This window comes from Elephantulus edwardii, unplaced genomic scaffold (assembly GCF_000299155.1).
Source record: "Elephantulus edwardii isolate Elephantulus edwardi_28Jun2011 unplaced genomic scaffold, EleEdw1.0 scaffold00046, whole genome shotgun sequence".
Taxonomy (NCBI): Eukaryota; Metazoa; Chordata; class Mammalia; order Macroscelidea; family Macroscelididae; genus Elephantulus; species Elephantulus edwardii.
Window position 1 is genome coordinate 1,586,494 of NW_006399796.1, and position 16,042 is coordinate 1,602,535.

Sequence of the window (16,042 nt, forward strand, 5' to 3'; positions counted from 1 at the left end):
CACGGAAAATGTGACCACCACATCTCACAAGAGACAACTGTGAGACCTCTTATCAAAAGTCACCACAACAACTCGCAGGACCAGGTGAAAAAAGGCATCAGCAGAACCTCTGCCAATGTTACAGTTCAGAAAGGGGATAGTGAAAAAGAATTTTGTTCTTGTTGTTAAGTGACATTGAGTCATAGACAATTCATAGCGACCTTATGAATGAAAGACCTGGACACTTGTATAACTTTCATCCTTTCTCGAGGTTCAAAGGGTTTTTTGAGGCCAGTTTCAAAAGTGGATGCCACTCCTGCTTCCAAGCTTTTTTTAATTGGGGAGCTCCACCAAACACTGTCCATCATGGGTAAACATTATCGCATTTCACACGCCAGTGTCCCAGCTTCACAGTGTTCAGCTTCACAGCAACCATGAGTTACCTCTGTACAGAAAAAGAATTACTCTCATTAAAATCAGCTTTACCTAGTGCTAAGAGCATCCTGTGGACTTAAAAAGAAATGAGGCATGATCAAGAAGCTTAGCAATTGACACTGCATTCTAACCTGCTTCATCTTCTAATTTCAAAGCAGTAGAAACACCAAAAGCCCATGATCAGAAAAGACAAATTCTAGTTAAGGCAAACATTAGCCTTAAATTTCCTCAGTCCATAGAAACTGCGGAACAGAGAAAAGCTCATCTCTCCGAGTGCAATGCTGGCAAAGGAAGAGTGCTGAAATTGAAAAGACCTCCGAACTCAGCAGCTTCCCAGCCTGAGCCTGAAGAACAAAGTGAAAAACCACCCGAGTCCTTCTGGGCTTCCACGGCAGAGGAAGAAGAACAAAGATTATTTACTGAAAAAAAAAATGAAATGTTTTCTGAATACCTGGACCTGATCAGTGAGGGATGCCTGAAAGAAGAAATATTGAGCACAGTGAATTACTTGGTTAAAAATATTCCCAGTGCTACAAAACTTATTAAGTATTGGCTTGCCGTGAAACTTGTTAAGTAATGCTTTGCACTCCTGGAGCCACTTACACGTCTTATTGAAAATATATTGCCATCTAAGAGAAGGCCATTCTGGCAGAGGCTCAGCCTATTGTAGAGATACGACGTGTAATTGCAGATATTCTAACAGTGAAGAGTCAAGAAAAAGTTAATTTGGGAGAAAAAGTTGAAGCTTGTACAACCAAGGCACAAGAAGTAAAGATGGAAGACACAGGTATTAATCTAGAGTTTGAAAAACTGAAAATAGAAAATAACCATCAGAGAAGTGATTGTGAAAAAAGAGGAAAAAACAAAGGATTCTGATGATGATGTTAAAACACCTGATAAACCAGAGAGAGTTGCTTGATTGAATAATATACCTACTACACTATACTTGCAAAGTGCAAAAAAAAAAAAAAAGGTTCAATTTGTTGAAACCAATGCTATATTTAAAGATCTCAAGTTTCATTCCTGCTGTCTTCAGGATAAGAATTAAAAATCGTCTGATACGCTAAAAGACCATTATTATCCTTGTATGTCTTCATTGGGACAGTTAACAGAGCCAGGAGGTGCAACTAAGGCTTTTGTAAGCTGTCCTAATGCAGCACTGTGCTGGATGTACTCAGAAATGGGGACAACAAAAGGGAAGCAAATCTATGAGAAGGAATTGAACTTCCATTATCTTTTGAGTTTTAACATTTTCTCTTCTGTGGCTCTGCACTTCTTAGGTCAGAGGTTGACCAAGTACCTGAACATTATAAGTGTTCATGTGGGACGCTTCTGTACTAATTTTCACATCATAGCAGGAGTTGCCTTTTATGCATCAAAATCCCAATCCTCTCTGTAAATCCCAACAGAATCCAAGTTCTTCTTGACTAGTAGGTGTGAAGTTTGTCAGGTAGGTCATTATGTTCCTTCAATATTAACAAATATTATAAACGGAGATCTGGTGGTCTAGTGGCAAGAAGCTACACTGCAATCTCAGAGGTACATGGTTCGAGTCCACCAGATGTTCTGCTGGAGGAGGGATAATCTCCTCTGTACCAGTCAGATCCAATTTGACGGTACACACACAGAAAATAATAATAGTTAGAAAAAAATACGAAAAACAAAACCCAAAAAGCCACAACCCCAAATATCATTATGTTACCCTTTTCACTTTTAAAAGAAGTCCAAAATTACAGGGATTTAAGTCATTATGGCTACAGTAATGCTGCCTGTTAGAAAATGATGAGCTGTTCAGGGTAAAACTTTAAATTCTGTATGACATATTTTTAAAACTCATGACATACATCTCTGTCCATGAAAAGAATGCTGACTTTTACAATCTTCCTTTGATTATTCTGCATCATATTAAAAATAAACAAGGTACTTTGTGGTAAGGAAAAGGCAAGGCCAAGTCCATGGATATTAGAACTTTAAATTTAGTCTGAGTTCCTCTTCCTAAGTAGTATGCCTCTTGAAACTCTATGAACTTTGATGAATGTTGATGGTTGTAGAGGGGCTTCAGGTCTTTTGTCCATAGGGTCACTATGAGTCGTGCTCTACTTGAAGACAATAAACAACAACAACATGTTAAAATGTCAACTTTTATAGCTTTATGTGGGATAGTTTATAGGCAAGTAGGATGGAGATGAAGGAATAGATACACACACACACACACACACACACCCCTTTTAACTCCTTCTAGTTTAGGTAGTATTTCTAAAAGAACTAATATTTATTTAATACTTTTACATGTATAAAGATTGTTAATTCACATTTATGAGAAAATTATATAAACAGTTCTCTTCTTCTCACACATCAATATCACCAGTAAAATTGTTTTATATGGTTCCAAACATAACACTTGTGTGGTATATATTGTCTAGTAACTCACTTTCATAAGTATTTTTTTGATTGTGTACCAATGAGGGAGTTTTTCTTTTGCTTTTCAAAGAGAGGAGCAAAGGGGGGGGGAGGGGTTTGTGTGGGTTGAAGGGTGCAACAATGAGTGAATGGAATTCCAAAATCTCTGTAGACGTTCATTGAAATGAAAAATAAACAACCTAAATTTAAAAAAAAAAGTTAATTTTAGAACTATATATGAGGGATGTCATGCTTGGGAGGGTGGAGGGACAGTGCAGGAGAGGAAGACCCGCTATGAGATGGATTGATTCAGTGAGTGGGGTAATTGGGGTGGGTGTGTCAGAGACAGTGAGCTTGGCATAGGATAGAGCAGGGTTTAGGGCAGTTGCACATAGGGTCGCTATGAGTCGCATGTGACTTGACGGCACATAACAACAACAACAACAACATGTAATATGAATGTAACTAAGGATCACATACCTAGTGTTAGTTCAAGAATATAAAAATACCTATCTTTGTTCTATTTATGTTCTATCTTATGTCTAGAGATTAGGATTTTAAAAAACTTTGCAATGCATTATGTTACATACAATAAATTAAAATATACACTTTTTTTTAAAAGTATTTTGACTGTGTGTTATCACAACAAGCTATAGCTGACTCTGAGAAGAATTGGGATCCCAGAACAATTGATTGTGCTAATGCAAAACCTGGACTTGGACCAAGAGGCAGTTGTCAGAACAGAGCAAGGAGACAGTACATGTTTCAAAATCAAGAAGGGGGTCCGTCAGGGTTGTATTTTGTCTCCATACCTTTTCAATCTGTATGCAGAACAGATCATCCGAGACGTTGGGCTGTATGAGGAGGAATGTGGCATCAGGATTGGTGGAAGAGTCATCAACAACCTGCGTTACGCAGATGACACAATCCTGCTTGCTGAAACTAAGGGGGACCTGAAGCACTTGTTGCAGAAGGTCAATGACTGCAGCCTCCTATATGGATTGAAACTCAACATCAAGAAAACAAAGATTCTCACCACTGGGCCAATTGGCAGCATCAGTATGGATGGTGAAGAGATTGAGATAGTTGGCAGTTTTAGTTAACTTGGCTCCAACACTCTTTGTAACAGCAGCCAGGAAATCAGGAGACAAATTGCTTTGGGAAAGTCAGCTGTGAGGGACCTCTCAAGAGTACTGAAGAGCAACAATGTCAGGCTGGAGACTAAGGTGCTCCTGATCCTGGTTATAGTCTTTGCAATTACGTGCTATGCATCGGAGAGTTGGACAGTGAATAGGGATGACAGAAGGAAAATTGATGCCTTTGAGCTGTGGTGCTGGAGAAGAATGTTGAATATACCATGGACTGCTAGGAGAACAATCAGGTTTGTCCTGGAGAGGGTGAAGCCGGAATGCTCCTTGGAGTCAAGAATTCTGAAGCTTTGTCTGACATATTTTGGGCATGTTCCAAGCAGCGACTTGTTCTTGTAGAGGGACATCATGCTTGGAAGAGTGGAGGGGAGGAAGACCCTTGCTGAGATGGATCAATTCTGTGATTGGGGTGGTGGGAATGAGTGTGTTTGAGATGGCGAGCTTGGCACAGGACAGAACTGTGTTTAGGGCTCTTGTACGTAGGGCCATTATAAGTAGCAAGCGACTCGATGGCATATAACAACAACAACAACAACAACAACTATTTATACAATGCAGGACAAGTTGCAAACATAAAATAAAGTTTTAAAAATTTCCTCTCCACATTTTGCCTTCCCCTTCACCTCACTGACCTCACTAAGCTCAGTTCCTCTCTGGTAATCTTCTATACTTCTGCATAACCCTTTCCTTATTTTCAATCAGGCATCCATATCGTGCTTCATATTTACAATACCACCCCTTACGACCCCATGCTGAATGAAAGGCTAGATGTTCTCTATGTAAACTTCTCTAATTTCCCTCCCTACAGCAGTGCTTTGTCCACTTGTGACTTGTTTTACTCAGTATAATGTCCTCTAGAGTCATTCAAGTAGTGTAGTGTTTCATAAACACCAGTTGCATCAGTCCTCTCTCCTTGTTCTTATCGAGTTACGAATCTTTTATCCTTTTTTTTATTGAGGTATAAACCCAAATTTTCCCAGTGTATAGGCTTTTTTATTTTTCTTTATGGAGAAATTTTTATGTATACAAAGATTTCATTTTTAGAATGTCCTATTCACCCATTTTATCTTTTCTCTTTTGAACATTTATGGCTGTTTAGGAGACTTTGCTCTAGATTGTTGGAGTATTCCACTGAGTTGGAATGAACATCTGACCCTTCAGTGGGTTTTCAGAGGCACAACATAGCATAGGAGACTGCCTATAGTTCTGTGGAGCAGCTGGTGGATTAAAACTGAGGGCCCAATTTGGCAGTACAGCTCTAACCACTAAATCAGCAGGGGTCACTATGCTATAGATCAGGGTTCCTAAATGTATGTGTGTGTGTATATATATATTTTTTTTTCTAATGGTCTTAATAATGTTTGTTTTAATCCTTATATCCTTGATCCACTTTGTGTTAGTTTTTGTGCATAAGGAGATATGGACCCTTTTCCTGTTTGCTGCATGTGTTTATTCACTTTTGCCAGTATCATTAGTTAAAGATAGTGTTATTTCCTCATACACTGGGTTTCATCTCCAAATAAAAGATCAATTGACTATAAGAAAATGGTTCCTGTTTATTTGGAGATGTTGAGTCAAGCAGTGCAGTGGTTCTGGTTCTTTTCTAGAATTTTTATTGCTATAAATGGCCTCAGTGTTGTTTTTTTGTTTTGTTTTGTTTTTTTCATTTTTTTTTTTCACTGTGTGCCAGAGGTTTTGGTTTGTGATTTTCATTCTCATTTGTTTCTAGAAACTTTCATTTCACTCTTTTATATCCTTAACTACCCCTAACAAATATGACCAAAATTGAGAAGAATGGAAATAACAGAACACTTAAATGTGCTTATGCAAAACTTATACCTGGAGCAAGGTTTTTTGAACAGAACAAAGAAAAACAAGGCTTAAAGTGAGTGCCAACTAAGCATTACATTTTCATGCTTTTCTGGAGTTTTAGTATTATGTTGGTTGTACCCTCTCCTTCTTGTGATATTTTTTTTTGTAAATCCTGGCAGCTCTTGGTTGTAGTTTTCAAGTGTTTGTTTCTTTTTAAATGTGTAATTTCTTCATTGCCGAGTCTGTGGACTCCACATCAGTGTGTTTCTTCTGGCTTTCTGTCTCTGAGAGATTCACTGAGTCAGTGGTATGGTCTGGTATTTTAGGAGAAGACTTGTTTTGTTCTTTCATAGTGTTTGAACATGACTGTTGCTCCCTTGGCTTTGTGGGAGGCTTCTTTCTATATGCTGGTTTCACCCTTCATACTGTAGTGATTTTTTATGTCTTGTGTCTTCTTACTTATAGTTTCAAAACTTTCTTCCAGCTTTTGTAATTTCCACTTTACGAATCCTTGGAATGACTCCACACTGAAAGTTATTTGTGTCCTATCTCTGAGGTAATAACTGGGTCAGTGATCTGGTCTGCTTTTCTTTAAGAGAAGACTAATTTTGGTTTTTTATGTTTGAATCTGATTGCTCTTTCTATGGCCTTAAATGAGGTTCTTCTTAGGATATAAAGGTATGTAGGTACTGGGTGGCTCAGTAAGCTCCTAGATTATTGTCATTTTGGATGTGTGATAGGTGTAGCCTGGGAAATTCACAGGTGCCTGTCAGCAAAGTCAGCCAGCATTTGTGTGGTCCTGTGGTTTGGTGACCAGGGTGGGAATAGGAAATGGGAAGTGAAGGCTTTGGAGGCCTTTAATAGACCTCCCACACAGCTGAGGTCTTCTGCTGGTCAGTTGTCAAGAGGACATGGATCGATGAGATTGCTCCTATTGTCTCTTTGATTTGTGCCAAATACTGGCAGGTTGCTGCTGGTGCGTCCTGAGAGCCTTACCAGGGAGGGGAAAGTGTTCAGATCTGGTGCCCTGTATCAACTATCTCTAATGGCTGCTTTCCCCAAGCTCTCTCCTTCAATCTTTGTCTGATTTTGTTCTCAGTAATTTCAATTTCAGGATTCTAGGATTATCATCTGTAGCTGGGTTTCCTGATTTTTTTGTTCCTTCAGCAGGAACAGGTTTCCTGGTTTAATTAGCCATCCTCCAAAATTTTTGTATATACATCTACTTGAGAAAGGATGTCTTCAAAGCATCAGCCTTGAAGAAAGTTCACCAGCTTACATTCAAACCAAATTCATTCCATGTAGTCCATTCCTGAAATATCCAAGTGTCAGCACCTTGAACTCAACACTCAACCAAATAGAAACATGAACATAAACAGAAACAGAAATAGAAACATATAAAAGACTAAAAACAAACACAAAAATGAACCCACAACAAGTCTGTCCATTTTAAAATAGCATTTGATGGTTTCTTAAATCTATATCAGAATCATTAGCAGTAGAAAAAAAGTGTTCATGTTTTCTAAGAAGTCATGATAACTTAATTTTAAAATGTTTCTACTAGGGGATGGGTGTATGATAATAAAGCGTTTTTTGTTGTTGTTTGGTGCTGTCGAGTGGACTCAGTAACACTGTGAACGATAGATGTGAACCTTGCCTTATGTTGCATTGTCCTCACAATTTCTACCATCCTCAAGCTCATTGTTGTAGTCACAACATAAATGTATCTCAGTGAGCATCTTTCTTTCTTTTCCTGACCTTCTATTTTCCCCTGCATGATGCTTTTTTCTAAGGACAGGCCATTTGGTCAACACAAAGTATGTGGGATGAGGTTTCACCTTTAAGGAACACTCTATGCTTTTGCTTATACAGAATTTTTAAATTTTTTTTGTCAGTCAATGTATTCTTCTATATCTCGAACATATTGATTCTTCTTTGATAATCATTGTCAGACTTTCTGATGCAAAGAGAAGAATTGAAAAACTCCTTGTTTAATAAATAAAAGTAACTGAGAATTCATCCTAAGCCAGTCACTCTCCTTTCTGCATGGATTATTGAATTTCATCTGCATAATGATTCTGTGAGACAGATACCATTTATTATATCATAAGATGAGCACTTATCTATCCTAAAATAATGTAGATGTAATTCTTGGAGGCATGAAAACAGGTTCTTCTACAGTCTTGTTCGACTGGGACTAAACCACACTGTTGCTATTAGATGTCAACAAGTTGGGTTGGACTCATCGTGACACTCTGTACCATAGTGCTGAACACTTTCCAGTCTTGTGCCCCCCGTATGCTTCAGCCCACTGTTGTAGCTACTGAGTTAATCCATCTCATTGACAATTTTCTTCTTTTTCACTGACCACCAAGGATGATGTCTTTCTCCAGAGACTGGGCCTTCCTGGTAACATGTCCCAATTTGTGAAACAAAGTCTTACAATCCACACATTTAAGAAGCATTCTGGGTGCACTTCTTCCAGGAAAGATTTGTTTATTCTTTTGGCACTTCAGAGTATATTCAATATTTCCACACCACATTAGCCTGGGAAACATTAGAGATTGATGAGAAATTTGCTGATGCCTGAGGTTACTGTACACTAAAGTTGTATTTGTTTCAAGTTAAATGAGGTGTACCAGATACAGACATTTTCTAAAAGAAGTTATACTATATGAAAAAATTAGCATCAAGATAAGTGGAAGACTAATTAACGACCTGTGATATGCAGATGCAATAACATTTCTTGCTGAAAGTGAAGAAGACTTGAATTATTTACTGATGAAGATACATAGTCTACTGAATATGTCTAAATATATACGTGTGTTCAGTATCTATATATTACAACTTTCAGTATATATTACAACTCAACACAAAGACAATGAAAATCCCCACAATTGAACCAATAAGTAACACCATGAAAAATAGAGAAAAGATTGAAGTTGGTAAGGATTTTCTTTCACTTGGGGCCACCATCAACAAGTATGGAAGTAGCAGTCAAGAAATCAAATAAGGTGCTGCCTTCGGAAGCAGGAGTGGCATCCACTTCCTAAATAATATGCCTCAGGGAACTCTATGAACTTTGATAAATATTGATAGTTGTACTAGAGGGGCTTCAGGCCTCTTGTTCATAGAGTTGCTATGAGTAGTACTTGACTCAAAAGCAATCAACAACAACAACAAGGTCTTTTTTAGGGTGCTAAAGGGCAAGGATGTCAATTTAAATACTAAAAGGTGTCTGACCAAAATCCTGATATTTTAAATTGCTTCACATACAAGGTAATGTTAGACAATGAACAGGCAAGACAAAAGAATTGATGCTTTTGAATTAGGATGCTGGCAAAGGGTCTGAAAATACCATGGACTGACCAAAGAATAAACAAATCTGTTTTGTAAAAGTGAATATAGTGAGACTTAGCCTTATAAAGTTTAGACATGTTATTAGGCGAGGCCAGTCCCCAAAGAAAGACGTTATACTTTGTACAGCAGAGGAGTCTTGAAAAAAAGATTCTCAACAAAATGGATTGACAAAGAAGCTGGGATTATGGATTTAAACATAGTGGATAGTATGAGAATGGTACAGAATCAGGCAGTGTTTTACTCTTTTGTATAAGGGATTGCTACGAGTAGCAATGAAATCTTAACAATGATAAGATCCAGACTGCTCTGTGTTAAAAAAAAAGTTGTCTTGAACTAATTCTACTTTTCCCCATCAAGCTCCTGCCAAACACTATCATCTTTCTATGTGGTTGAGTCTTCTCATAGATTAGAAATTTCTGACCATCTTACCCTACTGGACACAGAGTAAATTGGTTTAGTATTCTCCGTTTAACACTCTTGTTGGGATTTTGTGGTTGGAGAAGCATATTTACATGAAGTCAAACAGAGTGATCTCAGCATGCTTCTTCTTCCTTTGTGTGTATGTCCCTTCACCTCCCATCATTTGCCTAGACATAGCCAATTTTTCTCAGCTTCATGTCTTCTCTTCCAGCCCAGGATTCTTGCCACAAAGAATCAGGAAGAGCAGTTCTGGTCTTAAGAATGACAGACCTTAGCTTAGTAGTTTCTAGAATACGTTTGCGCAACTTATTCTTGTCATATTCTTTCCTCAAAATACTGCCATGTGAGATGTTTTTGAAGTGCTCTGGTGGCCTACTGGTAAGAAGCTGAGCTGAAATCTCAAAATAACAACTACCTTTTATTCAATTTTTATCACCAGCAGGCCAATTGACAACATCATGATAGATGAAGAGATTGAGATTGTTAATGATTTCAGTTTGCTCGGATCCAATGCCAACACTCTTGGAACCAGAAGAAAGGAAATAAAAAGATGTGTTGCATTGGGCATGTCTGTTGCCAGTGATTGATCCAGAGTTCTAAATGGCAATGATGACACGCTAGAGACTAAGATGTGTCTGATCCGGGCTATGGTCTTCTCAATTACTTGCTACGCATCTGAGAGCTGGACAGTGACTAAGGATGACTGAAGAAGAATCAATGCCTTTGAGTTGTGGTGATGGAAAAGAATACTGAACACACACCATGGACTGCCAAGGGAAAAAACAGATCAAGGAGCTGGAGTCAAAAATCAAAAGGGCTGAACTCGCTCAGCCTTTCTTAAGCTCAAGGAACTGAAGAACAAATTCATACCTCAAGTTGCTACAATCAAGGATACTTTAGGCAGAATATTAAATGATCCAGGAAGTACTAAAGGAAGATGGAAGGAATATATTGAGCTATTATATAGAAAGTAATTGGCAGGCACACAAGAATTTCATGAAACAACATATGGGCAAGAGCCTATGGTGATGAAGGAAGAGGTTCAAACTGCTTTGAAGGAAATAGCAAAAAATAAGGCCTCAGGAATAGCCACAAACTGTAGCTGACTCTGAGAAGAATGGAAATCCCAGAACACTTGATTGTGTTTATGCAAAACTTATACTTGGACCAGGAAGCAGCTGTCAGAACAGAGCAAGGAAACAATGCATGGTTCAAAATTTGGAAGAGTGTATGTATGGGATGTGTCACATCGCCATACCTTTTCAATCTACACGCAGAACAGATCCAGGAGCTGGGCACTATGAGGAGAAATGTGGCATCAGGACTGGAGGAAGATTCATCAACAATCTGCGTTATGTAGATGATACAAACCTACTTGCTGAAACTGAGGAGGAGGACCTGAGCGCTTGCTGCAGAAGGTCAAATACTGCAGCCTTCAATATGGATTGAAGCTCAACATAAAAAAACCCCAACCAAGATTCTCACCATTGGGCTGACTGGCAGCATCATGATAGGTGATAAAGACATTGAGAGAAGAGATTGAGAGTGTTACAGCTTTAGTCTGCTTACTTCCACAGTCAACACTCTTGGTATCAGTAGCCAGAAAATTGAGTGACTAATTGCATTGGGAAAGTCTGTTGTCAGAGACCTCACCAAAGTACTGAAGAGCAATGATGTCAGTCTAGAGACTAAGGTGAACCTGATCCAAGCCATGATGTTTGCAATTACTTACTGTGCATTAGAAAGTTGGACAGTGACTAGGGGTGATAGGAGAATTGATGTCTTTGAGCTGTGGTGCTGGAGAAGTATTGAATATACCATGGACTGCTAGGAGAACAAAGAGATTTGTCCTAGAGAGGTTGAGAGCAGGCTTCTCCTTGGAGGCAAGAATTCTAAAGCTTCATATGACATACTTTGGACCTGTTGCAAGGAGAGACTAATCCTTGGAGAAGAACATCGTGCTTGGGAGGGTGGAGAGAAAGTGCAAGAGAGGAAAACACTCAATGAGATGGATTAATTCAGTGACTGGGGTAATGAGGGTAGGTGTATCAGAGACAATAAGATTGACACAGGATAGAGCACGGTTTAAGGCTGTTGTACATAGGATCGCTATGAGTTGCAGGCAACTCGACAGCACATAACAACTACAGCAGCAGCAGCAACAACAACAACAACAACAACAACAACAACAACAACATAATGATGGAATCTGTTAAGGTAGATATCACTTCTGTAGATTTTAGATTCTTCACTTTATTTCTTTGTACTTTGAATGCAATATATATATAATGTCAAATCTATAATATAGCCCAATAATCACAGAGAAATAGACATGTGGAAAAAAATCTTTGAAGTTGACAGTCACTGGAGTTTGGTATTATTGTGACTTGTGGAAAAGGTAATCTGTTTTTGTCTTATCCCTTTGATAGAATTCTAGCAACCAAAAGAAGTTACTTGACTCACTTCTCAATAAGAAGCATATTTAACTTGATGTAATCATAATGATGTCTTGAATTTGTTTAGCAGTTCTACAGTCTTCAAACCACATTTCAGAGTGTGGGAGGACTTTAAGCTAAGAAAATATTCTTAGAGAAACTTGCTTACTATGTTTACTTTTAAAAATTTTCTTAGTTCTTCTGTGCTAAACACCAGGAGGTTCCTTTTCTTTTTTAGATTTGTCCTGTTTTCCCTTTGTCCCATGAACTTTCAAATTCTTTTCAATGTGTTAGTAAGGTTGGAAAATACAAACAGCTCTGAAAATTAAACAAAACAAATACAGTGACAATGACGTGTGGCAAAGACTGAAAATGAGGATACACTTCATTAAGTCTTACAATTAGAATGAAAAGTTCACAATTAAACTCACTATATTTGAGAAAAAGTGAAGAATCATGGATATTAGGCTTCAAACTATCTGAATGCTTTTGGAGTCCTTGAATTTCATCCTCATAATATTCTATCTTCCCAAATAATAAGACTGTCAGATAAAATACAGAATTTCAGTACAATTTGAAGTTCAGATAAACAACAACTAAGTGTTTATTACAAGTTTAATCCAAACATTGCATAGGATATATTGAGTCAACAGTGACTCATTGTGACACTATAAACAAAATTACCTTTGCATTATCCTGCACCATCCTTATCATCTCTGATATATTTGAACCCTTTGCTATATTCTGTCAATCTATCTAACTGAAGTTATTCCTCTCTTTTATTGACCCTCCACATTTCCATGCCTGATATCCTTCTCAAAGAATTTACTTGCTGAAAATGAGGAGGACTTGAAGGGTTTGCTACAGAAGATAAAAATCTACAGCCTTCACTATGGATTGCATCTCTATATCAAGAAGACAAAATTTTTAACCTCTGGACTGACACACAGCATCATGATAGAAGGAGAAAAGATTGACATTGGCAATGATTTCATTTTACTTGGATTCACAATCAACATCCTGGTTACTGTTGTTGTTAGGTTGAATTTAATACATCTGACAGTGACTGTACGAACTATCGATTTGAACACTGTCCTATCCTGTGCCATCCTCACAACATCTCACATGCTCAAGCTTTTTGCTGCAATTCCTATGTCAACCCACCTGGTTGAGGATCTTCCTCTTTTTCATCTCCTCTCCATCATTCCCAGCATCATGTCCTTCTCCAAGGAATAACTTCTCCTAGCAACATGCTCAAATATGTGAGAGGAATCTTCATTATCTTTGCCTCTGAAGACCTCTCTGGCTTCACCTTCTCCAAGATGTATTTGTTTGTTCTTTAGGCAGTCTATAGGATGATCTTCAGCAGTCAAGACATCAGAATGGTATTACATTGGGGAAATCTGCTGTCAAGGAAATCTCCAAAGGACCAAGAAGCAATGAAGTCAGTTTAAAGACTAAGGTGCACCTGATTCAGGCCATGTTTTTTAAAATTATGTGCTATGCATCTGTCAGCTGGTCAATGAACAAAGATGTCAAAGATGAGTTGATATCTTTCAATTTTGGATTTGGAAAAGAGTACTGAGTAAATAATGGATTGCCAAAAGAAAAAAAGAAAAGAAAAGAAACCCCAACAGGACAGATAAGTCTTGGAAAAAGTGCAATCAGAATGATCAAGGATGGTGAAACTTCATCTCATATATTTTGAGCATGTTGTTAGTAGAGGTCATTTTTTGGAAATGGAAAATAAAAAGGTCAGTAAAAGAGAGGAAGACTCGTAACAAGATAAATTGACGTAGTGACTGTAGCAATGATTTCAAGTATATTAGCGATAATGGGGATAGCACAGGATAGGATAGAGTTCATTATTTGTTGTTCATAGTATTAATGTGTGTTGTACTGAACGTCTAACTGCAACAACAACACGTATAACCCAAATATTGTAAAGAATGTATTTATTGGCTGTTCATCTGAAATTTGATTATATAAGTTGTATTTTTATTTCCTAAATATAGAAGCATTACTTATGGACTATGTCAGAGGCCATTAAAGAATAGTGTGTACTGGTTCTTGGACGGTCACAATAATAGTGTGTAAAGCATGAAATCTGTTAGAGCTATAACCAAGAAGTAGTAGGTAGTCCCTAATTGTAAATACTTCTTTCTTAAGCTGGAAGTGACTCTGCCTACTATCTTGCCTTTTAGCAAGTCTGAAGTCAATGTCCAAGTGGAAACCCAAGGTCAGTCTCATCTTCAATACCATGCATGTTCCCAATTAAAAATGGAACCTTCCTGGAATCAGGTAACTGTGATTAACAAAAGAAATGATTCGTCAAATTTGTGTTTAACAAAGTGATTACTCTTTAGGGTAAACTTTTGGGGTCTTGGTAGATTTAATGGGAACCTTGCAGAAGAATCCAAGTTATACTTTTAGTAGTATGACCAGGATGTAGTGGTTGAGAAAGCAGCTTTGGCCTTAGAACTTAGAAAAGGCCAATGTTCATAAAGGACCATGGAAAAGCCCTAGTTTCAGGTTTACCTTTTAAAGTTTGTCCTGGAGGCAATAATGAAATCACAGAAGAAATCCTGACTGTCCCAATTATGCAATTATTTAAAATTAGGATCAATGATTGTGCTTCAATGATTTTGTTCAAAACTATTGAGCTCCAGAAAATTTCATTATGCTTTATATGACTCATTATGCTTTTTATGACAGAGAGAAAGCACCTGGCCCAAATAATTTTTATAAAGTTTTTATTTTATTTTGCTTTGCTTACGAAGTTCATATATATTTTGTTTCACACCATCCTTCACTCACATTGTACTCATACAATCATTCTTATTCATTGTGTTTATTGTGATATTGTTCGATAATTTCCAAACTCTGCCAGGTAACCTTTTTTTTGGAATGGGAATAAATATGGATCTCTTCCAGTCAGTTGGCCAAGTAATTGACTTCCAGATTTATTGGCACAACTTGGTGAGTGCATGCAGGACAACATCTGTTTGCTGAAATACGTTAATTGGTATTCCATCAATTCCTGGGGCTTTAGTTTTTGCCAAGTCCTTCAAAGGAGCCTGCACTTCCTCCGTCATCACCATTGCTTCATGCTCACATGTTGTTTCTTAAAATTCTTCTATGTCAGCACATTATTTTTGGTACCATGACTCTGTACTACTTCCATCTACTTTTAATATTTCTTGAATCATACAATATTCTGCCCATAGCATCCTAAAGCATTGCAACTCTTGGCTTGAATGTATTCTTTAGTTCTTTCAGCTTAAGAAATACTGAGCGAGTTCAGCCCTTTTGATTTTCTGACTCCAAATCTGCTGTTATGGACCTCTCCAGAGTGATGAAGAGCAAAATGTCAGTCTAGATACAAAGGTACACCTAATACAGGTCTTCTCAATTACTCGTTATGCTTCAGAGAGTACTAAGGATGACAGAAGATGAATAGACGCCTTCGAGTTGTGGTGCTAGAGAAGTCTTAAACATACCATGGACTGCCAAGAAAATAAGTAGGTCTGGCTTGGAGAGGGTGAAACCAATGGAGGCTAGAATTTTAAAGCTCTGGCTCACTTACTTTGGAGACATAACCAAAAGAGATTGGTTCTTGGAGAAGGACATCATGCTTGGAAGGGTACAATGGATAGCGTAAGAGAGGAAGACTCTGGATGAGATGGATTGATATAGTGACTGGAGCCATGGGGAATAGTGTGTCAGAGTTAGTGAGATTGGCTCAGGACAGGGAAAGGTTCAGAGCTGCTGTACATAGGGTCGCTATACATAGTAGGCAACTCAATGGCACATAAAAACCAATAACATACTATGACAGGTTTGGAAACAGAAGTGGCATTTACTTCCTAGTAACATGCCTCCAGAAACTCTATGAACTTTGATAAATGTCGATAGTTGTAGAGGGGCTTCAGGCCTTTTGTTCACAGGATCGTTATGAGTCATGCTCGACTCAAAAGCAATCAACAACAATGACAACAACAACATGTTGTTGTTGTTGTTGTTATGTGCCATCGAGTCGCTTGTGACTCATAG

At 38.0% G+C, this 16,042-nt stretch overlaps 1 pseudogene; it reads left to right on the forward strand.

Moving 5' to 3' along the window:
• Positions 1–1,462, forward strand: part of LOC102864437 — a 24,302-nt pseudogene extending 22,840 nt beyond the window's left edge.
• The last annotated feature ends 14,580 nt before the right edge of the window (positions 1,463–16,042 follow it).